Genomic DNA, 12,015 nt, shown 5'->3' with positions numbered 1-12,015 from the left:
ACCTCATGATCCACCCACCTTGACCTCCCAAAGTGCTGGGATTACAGGTGTGAGCCACCATGCCCGGCCTAATTTTTGAAGTTTTGGTAAAGACGGGGTTTCACCATCTTGGCCAGGCTGGTCTGGAACTCCTCACCTCAGGTGGTCCGCTCACCTCGGCCTCCAGTGAGCCCCCTCACCTGGCCCATTTTTAAAATTTTTGTAGAGACGGGGTATCACCATGTTGGCCAGGCTGGCCTGAAACTCCTGGCCGAAGGGATCCTCCCATCCCAGCCTCCTGAATCACTGGGATTACAGGTGTGATCCAGGGCTCTGGGCCTAATATACTCTTTATTCTTTGCCGATGCTTTCTTTAACCCTTCTGTGTCTATAAAGCCAAGCTCTTCTGCTCAGATCATTGACATACTTATTCTGTTTTATAGAATGAGGTGCTGCCCAATTGTGGAATCGCAAATAAAGCCAACTGATATTTTTATACTAAATTTCTCATAATTTTGTCTCGGCCAGGTGCGGTGGCTCACGCCTGTAATCCCAACACTTTGGGAGGCGGATCACCTGAGGTCAAGAGTTCAAGACCAGCTTGGCCAACATGGTGAAATACCCACTCTGCTAGGTCATGTGCTGAGGAATACAGTGAACAAGTTACAGTTCCTACACAAATAAGCTTGCAGGCTGGTTGAAAGACTGAACAATTAACAATATGAATCGTTATTCAATTAAAATTGTGATATGCGGCCGGGCACGGTGGCTCATGCCTGTAATCCCAGCACTCTGGGAGGCAGAGGCGGGCTAATCACAAGGTCAGGAGCTTGAGACCAGCCTGGCTAACATGGCGAAACCCCATCTCTACTAAAAAAATACAAAAAATTAGCTGGGCGTAGTGGTGGGTGCCTGTAATCCCAGCTACTCGGGAGGCTGAGGCAGGAGAATCGCTTGAACGTGGGGGGCGGAGGTTGCAGTGAGCTGAGTTCGTGCCACTGCATTCCAGCCTGGGCAACAGAGTGAGACTCTGTCCAAAAAAAAATTATCATATGCACCTTAGTGGAGAAGTACAGGGAACTACAGGAGCAATGTTTTCTGAGCAGCCAGTGCTTATTATTATGTGCCAGGTTCTATGCTAAACCATTTAAGATTTGGCTCTGGTCTCCAGTCCACCTAAGATCTAGATCGGACTTATTTCAAACATTGTATCAACCGGGATTCTAGCAGTTGCAAGTAACAGAAACATAACACAGGCCTGTTGTAGTAAATTTCCCTGTAATTCCAGGCTTTGGGAGGCCTACAGGGATAGCTTGAGCCCAGGAGTTTAAGAAGCAGCCTGGGCAACATAGCGAGACCCCTCATCTCTGCCAAAAAAAAAAAAAAATGCCAGGGTGAGGGGTGACATTACATGCCTGTAGTCCCAGTTACTGGGAGGCTGAGGTGAGAGGATTAGAGCAGGGAGGGGAAGATTTACTGACAAACTCTGGAAGTATGTTTTTGTTTGTTTGTTTGTTTGTTTTTTTGAGACAGAGCCTCACTCTGTCACCCAGGCTGGAGTGCGGTGGCGCGATCTCGGGTCACTGCAAGCTCCGTCTCCCGGGTTCACGCCATTCTCCTGCCTCAGCCTCCCGAGTAGCTGGGACTACAGGCGCCTGCCACCATGCCTGGCTAATGTTTTGTATTTTTAGTAGAGACGGGGTTTCACCGTGTTAGCCAGGGGTCTCGATCTCCTGACCGTGTGATCCACCCATCTCGGCCTCCCAAAGTGCTGGGATTACAGACATGAGCCACCGTGCCTTGCCGGAAGTATGTTTTGAAGTATGTTAAGTATGGCTGGATCCCAGGGGCTCAACAGAAGGTTTCACAGCTCCATGTCTCTCGTTATCCCTCAATTCTCTCTTATAGGCAGCCAAGCAAGATGGCTACTAGCCGTTCTAGGGCCAGGTGCAGTGGTTCACACCTGTAAATCCTAGCACTTTGGGAGGCTAAGGTGGGGGGATCGCTTGAGGCTGAGAGTTTGAAAGCAGCTTGGGCAACATAGCAAGACCCCATTTCTACAAAAGATAATAAGAAAAAAATTAGTTGAGCATGGTGGTTTGCACTTGTAGTTCCAGCTGCTCAGGAGATTAAGGTGAGAGGATCCCTCCTTGAGCCCAGGAATTCGAGGCTACAGTGAGCTATGATTGTGCCACTGCACTCTACCCTGGGCAATAGAGTGAGACCCTGTCTCAAAAAGAAAAAAAAAAGAAAGAAAGAAAGAAAAGAAAACAGAAAGATGACTGTGGCTACAAGCAGTTTTAGGCTTTCATTGACTTTATAGCTCTGGGTCCCTGAAGAGAGAGTGTACTTCCCAACGGCTCCAGCATTAAAAAAGCAGTCTTGGGGACTATGTCTCCTAAATTCCTTGAAGCTGTCCTGAGCCCTTGCACAGCTAAACCCAAGTCCTGAGCCCTGTGCAGACCATGGCACAGTAAGAGTGGAGGCTACACGTTAAATTCTGGGGAATGGGAGTGCTTATCATGGTGGAGGCTTGGAGATGCTTCATAAAGGCAAAGGCCACAGGGAGATAAGCAGATCACATGGTAGAGAGAAGGCAGGAGGAAATAGTGGCTGTTTCTCAGGCCAGGCTCTGTCAGTGGGATAGGCCATCCCAAATGGGCAGACGAGTGCTGCAGAGGCAAATGGAGAGAGGCTGGAGCTGGCAAAACAGTCTAAGCAGCCTCCAGAGATGCCCCAGGCTGGAGAAACCTCTGTAAGCCCCATTGGGAGTCAGAGCCCAGACTCAAGTCCCTCTAGGCCTGCTCTAGGGTATGGTCTGATAAGGGGGTCTCAGGCCATCCAAAATATAATAAGAGGTCTTCCTATGTGCACAACTGTTTACAATTTTCAAAGCTCTTACCCTTACCCTCTATGACTCTGAGGTACACATTATTCAGGCCATTTTACGGGTGGGAGTATTGAGGCTAAGAATATCAGGCTAACCTGCCTAAAGTGAAGCATTCAGCAGAGACAAAACTCAGCATCCGGGTCACTCCCAGGGCTCTAGCCCATCCCCACTCCTTCCATCTCCCCACTGACCTTTCCCCAACCTAAACTCTCCTGGAGGCTTGAAACCTCCCGATCCCCATCCATGGTAATCCAGGAGCTGTTAATTTTTTTTTTTTTTTTTTTTTTTTTTTGAGACAGAGTCTCACTGCTGGAGTGCAGTGGCACGACCTTGGCTCACTGCAACCTCCGCCTCCTGGGTTCAAGCGATTCTCTTGCCTTAGCCTCCCGAGTAGTTGGGATTACAGGCATGCGCCACCATGCCTGGCTCGCCCGGCTAATTTTTGTATTTTTAGTAGAGACGGGGTTTCACCATGTTGGCCAGGCTGGTCACGAACTCCTGACCTCAAGTGATCTAACCACCCTGGCCTCCCAAAGTGCTGGGATTACAGGTGTGAGCCACTGCGCCTGGCTGAGCTGTTACCTTTCAAGAGGAGGTAAGGGACTTGAGAAGGTCAAAGATTTGGAGGTAGTCTGGAGGCAAATCCTACTGTATCACACTCTGGCTCTGGGCAGGAAAAAAGGACATTCATGTCCCCAAGTTTTTCCTCTTCCTTCCTCAGCCCCTTCCACAAACTCAAGGCCTTATGCCCCACCATTAAGACTGTCTTCAATTCAGGCATTGTTAAAGCACAAATGCCGGGCCGGACGCGGTGGCTCATGCCTGTAATCCCAGCACTTTGGGAGCCTGAGGTGGGCGCATCATGAGGTCCAGAGATCAAGACCAGCCTGGCCAACATGGTGTAAACCCCATCTCTACTGAAAATACAAAAATTAGCTGGGCGTGGTGGCACACGTCTGTAGTCCCAGCTACTCAGGAGGCTGAGGCAGGAGAATCGCGTGAACCCGGGAGGCGGAAGTTGCAGTGAACCGAGATTGCATCACTGCACTCCAGCCTGGGCGACAGAGTGAGACTCCGTTTAAAAAAAAAAAAACATACAACAACGAAAAAACCCCACAAATGCCTGGACGCTAGAGAAAGGGAATTTTACATCTATTACCTGCTGTGATCCTCCTAGAACCTTGCCTGGTGAGGCAGTTTGCAAATGAAGTAATTGAGCTTCTGAGAAATTATGAGTTGCCCAAGATTACCCAGTTAGCAATTGGCAGAGCTGGGATATGAACTCCCCCTGGTCTAGTCCAAAGCGCATGACCTTTCAGGAGCCAAGACCAAAAATGGAGAGGGAGATGGAGGGCTCTGGTTAGGCAGAAGGATGATCACACATGCAGGAGGACTTGAACTTCCTGGGGCCGGGGGGTGCACGGGGGAGGTGCTGGGGATGGGGTTGAGGCCAGTCAACTGGCAGGGAGGGATAGTTTCCTCCCAGTCTAGATGCCTGGTCCAAAACAGACAAACTGCATGTTTTGTCTCTACAAAAACTACAAAAATTAGCTGGGCAGCCAGATGTGGTGGCTCACGCCTGTAATCTTGTAATCTCAGCACTTTGGGAGGCCAAGTCAAGTGGATTGTTTGAGCTCAGGAGTTCGAGACTAGCCTGGGCAACATGGCAAGACCTTGCTGCTGCTAAAAATACAAAAACAAAAAACAAAACAAAACAAAAACCGGGTGTGGTGGTGTGTGTCTGTGGTCCCAGCTACTCAGGAAGCTAAGATGGGAGGATTGCTTGAGCCTGGGGGAGGTCAAGGCTACAGTGAGCTGTGGTCATGCCACTGCACTTTAGTCTGGGTGATATAGTGAGACCCTGTCTCAAAGAAAAAAACAAAAAGTCTGGGCGTGGTGGCTCACTCCTGTAATCCCAGCACTTTGGGAGGCTGAGGCAGGCGAATCACGAGGTCAGGAGTTTGAGACCAGCCTGGCCAATGTGGTGAAACCCCGTCTCTACTAAAAATACAAAAAAATTAGCTGGGCATAATGGCGGGCGCCTGTAATCCCAGCTACTTGAGAGGCTGAGGCAGGAGAATCGCTTGAACCCGGGAGGCGGAGGTTGCAGTGAGCTGAGATTGCACCATTGCATTCCAGCCCAGCTGATAGCGTGAAATTCCTTCAAAAAAAAAAAAAAAAAAAAAAAAAAGTCTGGGCACGATGGCTCACACCTGTAATCCCAGCACTTTGGGAGGCCGAGGTGGGCAGATCCCCTGAGGGCAGGAGTTCGAGGCCAGCCTGGCCAACATGGTGAAACCCTGTCTCTACTAACAACACAAAAATTAGCTGGGTGTGGTGGCAGGCGCCTATAATCCCAGCTACTCAGGAGGCTGAGGCAGGAGAACCGCTTGAGCCTGGGAGGCGGAGGTTGCAGTGAGCCGAGCTTGCGCCACTGCATTCCAGCCTGGGCAACAAGAGCGAAACTCCGTTTTGGAAAACAAAACAAAACAAAAAGTCTGGGGGCAGCGAAGATATAGCGCCAGCCAGCAGGTGTCGCTGTGACACCCATTCTCTTTGGTGTTCTGATGGAAAGAGCAGAGTGAGATATTTGAGTCGGATTAAGATTGTGTAGACAGGGAAGAGATAGCGATGGTAAACACGGGCCATACCTCTGCTGGAGATAGTAGGGAGGTTGAACAATATCACTTAGGAAAAATGCCCAGCCAGATGCTCAACAAACAGGGGTTATTTTCTAGGAACTTTACCACCTGTGTCATTTTTCTTTTTCGTGTGTGTGTGTGTGTGTGATTTTTCTTTTCTCACTGAGACAGGATCTCACTTAGTTGCCCAGGCCGGAATGCAGTGGCACGATCACAGCTCACTGCAGCCTCGACTTTCCCGGGCTCAGGTGATTCTCCCACCTTAGGCTCCCCAAAAGCTGAAATTACAGGCAGGCGCTAATTTTTGTATTTTTGTAGAGATAGGTTTTTGCAGTGTTGCCCAGGCAAGTCTCAAGTTCCTGAGCTCAAGTGATCTCCTGCCTCAGCCTCCCAAAATGGTGAGATTAAAACCGTGCCTGGCCTTATTTTTCTTAATTTCTCTGTGCCTCCGTTTCCTCATCTATAAAATAGGATGCTGTGAAGATTCAGAGAGTTAATGTCCATCTGGCATGTTGTAAGGACTTGATAAAGGTTTAATGTTGATTATTTTCCTCCTGTCAGCAACAATCTGCCTTGCTGGGCTCCCAGAGTTTTATTCCCCCCACCTGTGTAGACCTCTTGTCACACCAAGGACTCTCTCTGGACACAAGGGCAGGATACTGAGGAGGACAGAGATGTGTTCAGGGTGTGTTTGCTCTGGAGGGTGAGAGGGTTTGAAAGTCAGTGTCGACCGGGCGTGGCGGCTACACCTGTAATCCCAGAACTTTGGGAAGCCTAGGCGAGTGGATTGCCTGAGGTCAGGAGTTTGAGACCAGCTTGGCCAACATGGTGAAACCCCGTCTCTACTAAAAATGCAACAGTTAGCCGGGTGTGGTGGCATGCGCCTGTCGTCCCAGCTGCTTGGGAGGATGAGGCAGGAGAATTGCTTGAACTTGGGAGATGGAGGTTGCGGTGAGCTGAGATGGCGCCACTGCACTCCAGCCTGGGCAGCAAAGCAAGACTACGTCTCAAAAAAAAAAAAAAAAAAAAAAAAAAGCTGGTGTCCATCAGCAGGTGACATCATTGCTCAAAACTCAGTTTTCCTGTCTATGAAATGGATATCAGTGAAAGAGCCAACGGCGAATGTGAAACTCCAGCCTAGTGTCTGGCACAGAGTGGGCATTCAAATAGCAGTAGTTGAAGGGCTTGTTGGCACTGGTGTTGGGGGCTTGGGACCCCTGCTGTCTCATCACAGATCACCAACCAAGCTGTGGTTATTTTATTTTATTATTTTTTGAGACAGGGTCTCACCCCAGTTGCCCAGGCCGGAGTGCAGTGGCACCACCTCAGCCCACTTCAGCCTCAACCTCCCGGGCTTAGGTGATTCTCCCACCTCAGCCTCCTGAGTAGCTCCGACTACAGGGATGTGCCACCATACCCAGCTAATTTTTTGGTATTTTTTCAGAGAGACAGGGTTTCACCATGTTGCCCAGGCTGGTCTTGAATTCCTGGACTTGAGCAATCTGACCGCCTTAGCCTCCCAAAGTGCTGGGATTACAGGTGTGAGTCACCCCCACCCCTCCACCCCCAGCCCAAGCTGTGTTTTGTTTTTTTTTTTTTGAGAGAGAGTTTCGCTCATGTTGCCCAGGCTGGAGTGCAATGCCATGATCTTGGCTCACTGAAACCTCCACCTCTTGAGTTCAAGCGATTCTTGTGCCTCAGCCTCCCAAGTAGCTGGGATTATAGGTGTCTGCCACCATGCCCAGCTAATTTTTGTATTTTTAGTAGAGACAGGGTTTCGCCATGTTGGAGAGGCTGGTCTTGAACTCCTGGCCTCAGGTGATCCACCCACCTCAGCCTCTCAAAGTGCTGGGATTACAGGCATGAGCCACTGTGCCCGGCCACTAAAGCTCTGATTCTTTTTTTTTTTTTTTTTTTTTTTTTTGAGACAGAGTCTCACTGTCTCCCAGGCTGGAGTGCAGTGGCATGATCTTAGCTCACTGCAACCTCCACCTCCCAGGTTCAAGCGATTCTCCTGCCTCAGCCTCTGGAGTAGCTGGGACTACAGGCACATGCCACCACGCCCAGCTAATTTTTTGTATTTTTAGTGGAGACAGGGTTTCACCGTGTTAGCCAGGATGGTCTCGATCTCCTGACCTCGTGATCCAACCACCTCAGCCTCCCAAAGTACTGGGATTACAGGTGTGAGCCACCACACCCGGCCAAAGCTGTGGTTCTTAATCTAATATTTGGTAACCCGTGATGGCAGACTGGGGTCCTCATGCCAGTGTGATGTTTCTGAAATCCAGAGAACCATCCCATAGTTAAATGGGAAGAGGTTGCTCAGGCCCACAGAAGAATCTCTGTTTGGGGCTATCATCAGCTCTCTAGGATGCCACATAGTGTGTCCTGCCCAGCAGAGCTGCTGGGACAGCTGTTGTTGGCAAATGGAAAACTAATTAACTCTTAACCAATACTCTGTTTTTAAAAATGGGACCTGGTTGTGGATGGTAGAAAGTGGGGAGCAGCTGAGCAAGGTGGCTCATGCCTGTAATCCCAGCACAACAAGGCCGAGATGGGAAGATTGCCTGAGCCCAGGAGGTCGAGACCAGCCTGGGCAACCTGGTGAAACCCCATCTCTACAGAAAGAAAAAAATTAACTGGGTGTGGTGGTGCACACTTGTAGTTCCAGCTACTCGGGAGGCTGAGGTAGATCACTTGAGCCCAGGAGGTCAAGGCTGCAGAGAGCCATGATTGTGCCACTGCACTCCAACCTGGGCAAGAGAGCAAAATCCTATCTCAAAAAAAAAAAAAAAAAAAAAAAAGGCGGGAGTGGCCGGGTGCAGTGGTTCATGCCTGTAATCCCAGCACTTTGGGAGGCCGAGGCAGGTGGATCATCTAAAGTCAGGTGTTCAAGACTAGCCTGGCCAACACGGCGAAACCCTGTCTCTACTAAAAATAGAAAAATTAGCGGGGCGTGGTGGCAGGCACCTGTAATCCCAGCTACTGGGGAGGCTGAGGCAGGAGAATATCTTGAACCCAGGAAGGGGAGGTTGCAGTGAGCCGAGATCGCACCACTGTACTCCAGCCTGAGTAACAGAGCGAGACTCCATCTCAGGAACAAAAAAAAAAAGGTGGGAATGCTGATCTAGCTTACACTCTTCACTTTAACTCAAACACCATTTTACAGGCAGAGACACTGAGGCCCTAGTTTGAAGCTCAAAGGTCACAGTCTAGTTTTTGTTAAGACCAGGGGTTGGGGTTGTCATTGTCCTGTAGTAGAAAAGAACTAACGTTTATTGGGGACATACTATGTGTCAGGTGGCTTATAAGCATTCTCCTTAATTATCACAATAGCTCTGATATATTATGTCATTTTACAGATGAGAAAAATAAGGCTCAAGATCTAAAGGCTCACTTTTCCTTCATGGTAACTTTACTAACTGTCTTTCCTCTGCCTAGAACAGTGGTTCTCAAGTGTGAGTGTTGTCCTCCAGGGTCATTTGGCAATGTCTGGAGACATTTTTGGTTGTCACAACCAGAGGTGGGGGGTGCATGTTGTGGCTAGAGCCTAGGGATGCTGCTAAACATCCTCCAGTAACACAGGATGGCCTCTCACAACCAGGGACTATCCAGCCCCAAATGGCAGCACTGCTGAGCTTGTGAAACTCTGATCTAAAGTAATGTATGCCCTTCCCTCTGGGTCACACCAGGAAGCCTCTCCTGACTCCCCACCCAGGAGAGGTTGCTCCTCCCTGTAGCCCCTGCAGCCACCAGCCGTGCTGTTAACAGGGCTGGTTGTCCTGCCTCTATCCAGAGCTCTTTGGGCAGATGGTATTGAAGGTATATTCAGTAAATGCTTATTGGCTTAAAACACAGTTAGGGCTGGGCGCAGTGGCTCACGCCTGTAACCCCAGCACTTTGGGAGGCCGAGGCAGGTGGCTCACCTAAGGTTAGGAGTTTGAGACCAGCCTCGCCAACATGGTGAAACCATGTCTCTACTAAAAATACAAAAATCAGCTGGGCATAGTGGTAGGTGCCTGTAATCCCAGCTACTCGGGAGGCTGAGGCAGGAGAATAGCCTGAACCTGAGAGGTGGAGGTTGCAGTGAGCTGAGATCGCACCATTGCACTCCAGCCTAAGCAACTAGAGTGAAATTCCATCTCAAAAAACAAAAAAACAAACAAACCAGAAAACACAGTGAGTGTCTTTCGTCTATTGATCTCTTGCTTCAATTAGGCTGGTGGCTTTTCCAGGACTGGGATGTTTGTGAAAGACCCCACAGCCTCTGTGTCCTTGCCAGAGAGGTGGGAGGCTTTCTGTCACTTCAGTTGTGCAAATTGAGGCCACAGGGCCACTTACCAATGTAGATGTAGTACAGTGCAGAGGTTAAAAGCACAGGATTTTATGTCAGAAAGATCTTGATTTAGGTCCTAGCCCTACAACTTACTGTGTGACCTTGGACATGGTACTTAACCTCTCGGAGTCTCAGTTTCCTCAGTTATGAACTGCAGATAATAATAGTATCTACCCTTTGGGTCATTGTGAGGATTAAATTGGACAATCCAATCACAGTGCTTAGCACAGTGCTGGCAATTTCAGCATTCTGAAAATGCTGGCCATTACTATTAGTAGGAGATGCCATGGGGTTTCCACTCAACGATATCAGGTTCCTTCTAATTCTGAAATTCCCAAAACATGCTAGGCTCTATCACACCCCTATGCTGTTTGACCTCTTTGAACAAGCTGTACTTTGGCTTAGAATGCTGTTCTCCCCACGCGTGTCTTCCAAATACACTCCTCTTCATCCTTCAAGTCTTAGTTCAGGTGCCACCTCTTCTGTGAAGACTCCCTTGATTGCCCTCTTCTGTGCTTCCACCATGAGCCTCCACCTGCCCTGGAATCCTACTGCCATTAGAGCATTGATTCTGTATTTTTTTTTGTATTAAGTTTCTCCCCATCCAGTCTGAGGGCTCTCCCCAGGAATAAGGACTGGCCAACATGGAGAAACCCTGTCTGTACTAAAAATACAAAAATGAGCCGGGTGTGGTTGGCACGTGCCTGTAATCCCAGCTACCCCGGCGGGGCTGAGGTGGGAGAATCGCTTGAACCTGGGAGGCGGAGGTTGCAATGAGCCGAGATGGCACCACTGCACTCCAGCCTGGGCTATAGATGGAAACTCCATCTCAAAACAACAACAACAACAACAACAAACAAACAAAAAAACAGAGACAGAGTCTCACTCTGTTGCCCAGGCTGGAGTGCAGTGGTGTGATCTCCACTCCCTGCAACCTCCACCTCTTGAGTTCAAGCGATTCTTATGCCTCAGCCTCCCAGTAGCTGGGATTATAGGCGCCCGCCACCACGCCCGGCTAATTATTTTTATATTTTTAGTAGAGATGGGGTTTCACCACTTTGTCCAGGCTGGTCTTGAACTCCTGGCCTCAAGTGATGTGCCTATCTTGGCTTCTCAAAGTGCTGAGATTACAGGCTTGAGCCACTGTGCCCAACTTTTTAAAATTTTTATTTTATTATTATTATTTTTGAAACAGTGTCTCTGTCGCCCAGGCTGGAGTGCAGTGGCATGATCTCAGCTCACTGCAACCTCCATCTCCCAGGTTCAAGCGATTCTCCTGCCTTAGCCTCCCAAGTAGCTGGGATTACAGGTGCCCACCACCATGCCTGGCTAATTTTTTTTTTGTATTTTACTAGAGAGGGGGTTTCACCATGTTGGCCAGGATGGTCTCGATCTCCTGACCTTGTGGTCTGCCTGTTTCAGCCTGCCAAAGTGCTGGGATTACAGGCATGAGCCACTGCGTCCGGCCTAATGTTTGTATTTTTAGTAGAGATGGGGGTTCCACCATGTTGGTCAGGCTGGTCTTGAACTCCTGACCTCAAGTGATCCGCCCACCTCGGCCTCCTCAAGTGCTGGGATTACAGGCATGAGCCACCACTCCCATCCCTTTTTTAATTTTTAAAATTCATTTTTTAGAGATGGGGTCCTACTCTGTCACCTAGGCTGGGAGGCAGTGGTACAATCATAGCTCACTGCAGCCTTGAACTCCTAGACTCAAGTGATCCTCCCACCTCAGCCTCCTGAATTGCTGGGATTACAGGTGTGCTTTACCACACCCAGCTTCCTAAGTCTTAACTGCAATCTCATGAAAGATTCTGGCCAGCACCACTCAGCTAAGCTGCTCCCGAATTTCTGACCCACAAAAACTGTGGGAAGTAATGTTTGTTGGTTTTAGCCACTGTTTTGGGGTGATTTGCTATGCGAGCAATAAAAAATTAAGAGTCCCCCAAGTTTTAGGGTAGTGGTTCATGGCTCTGGCTAGGCATCAGAATTCCCCATTCTGATGGGGAAAAAATGAAAAGGAATTTGCCGTGAAACAATATGTGTTCAGTGGTTAGAGACTGAGCTCAGGAGTCAGAGAGGCTGGACTTGAATGCGGATGCTGCCACTTACTAGCTGTGTAGACTTGGGTAAGTGACTTTATCTATGCCAGCTTTCGTTTCTCCATC

This window comes from Gorilla gorilla, chromosome 1, assembly GCF_029281585.2.
Source record: "Gorilla gorilla gorilla isolate KB3781 chromosome 1, NHGRI_mGorGor1-v2.1_pri, whole genome shotgun sequence".
In the NCBI taxonomy this organism is placed as follows: Eukaryota; Metazoa; Chordata; class Mammalia; order Primates; family Hominidae; genus Gorilla; species Gorilla gorilla.
This window is presented reverse-complemented; position numbering follows the sequence as displayed.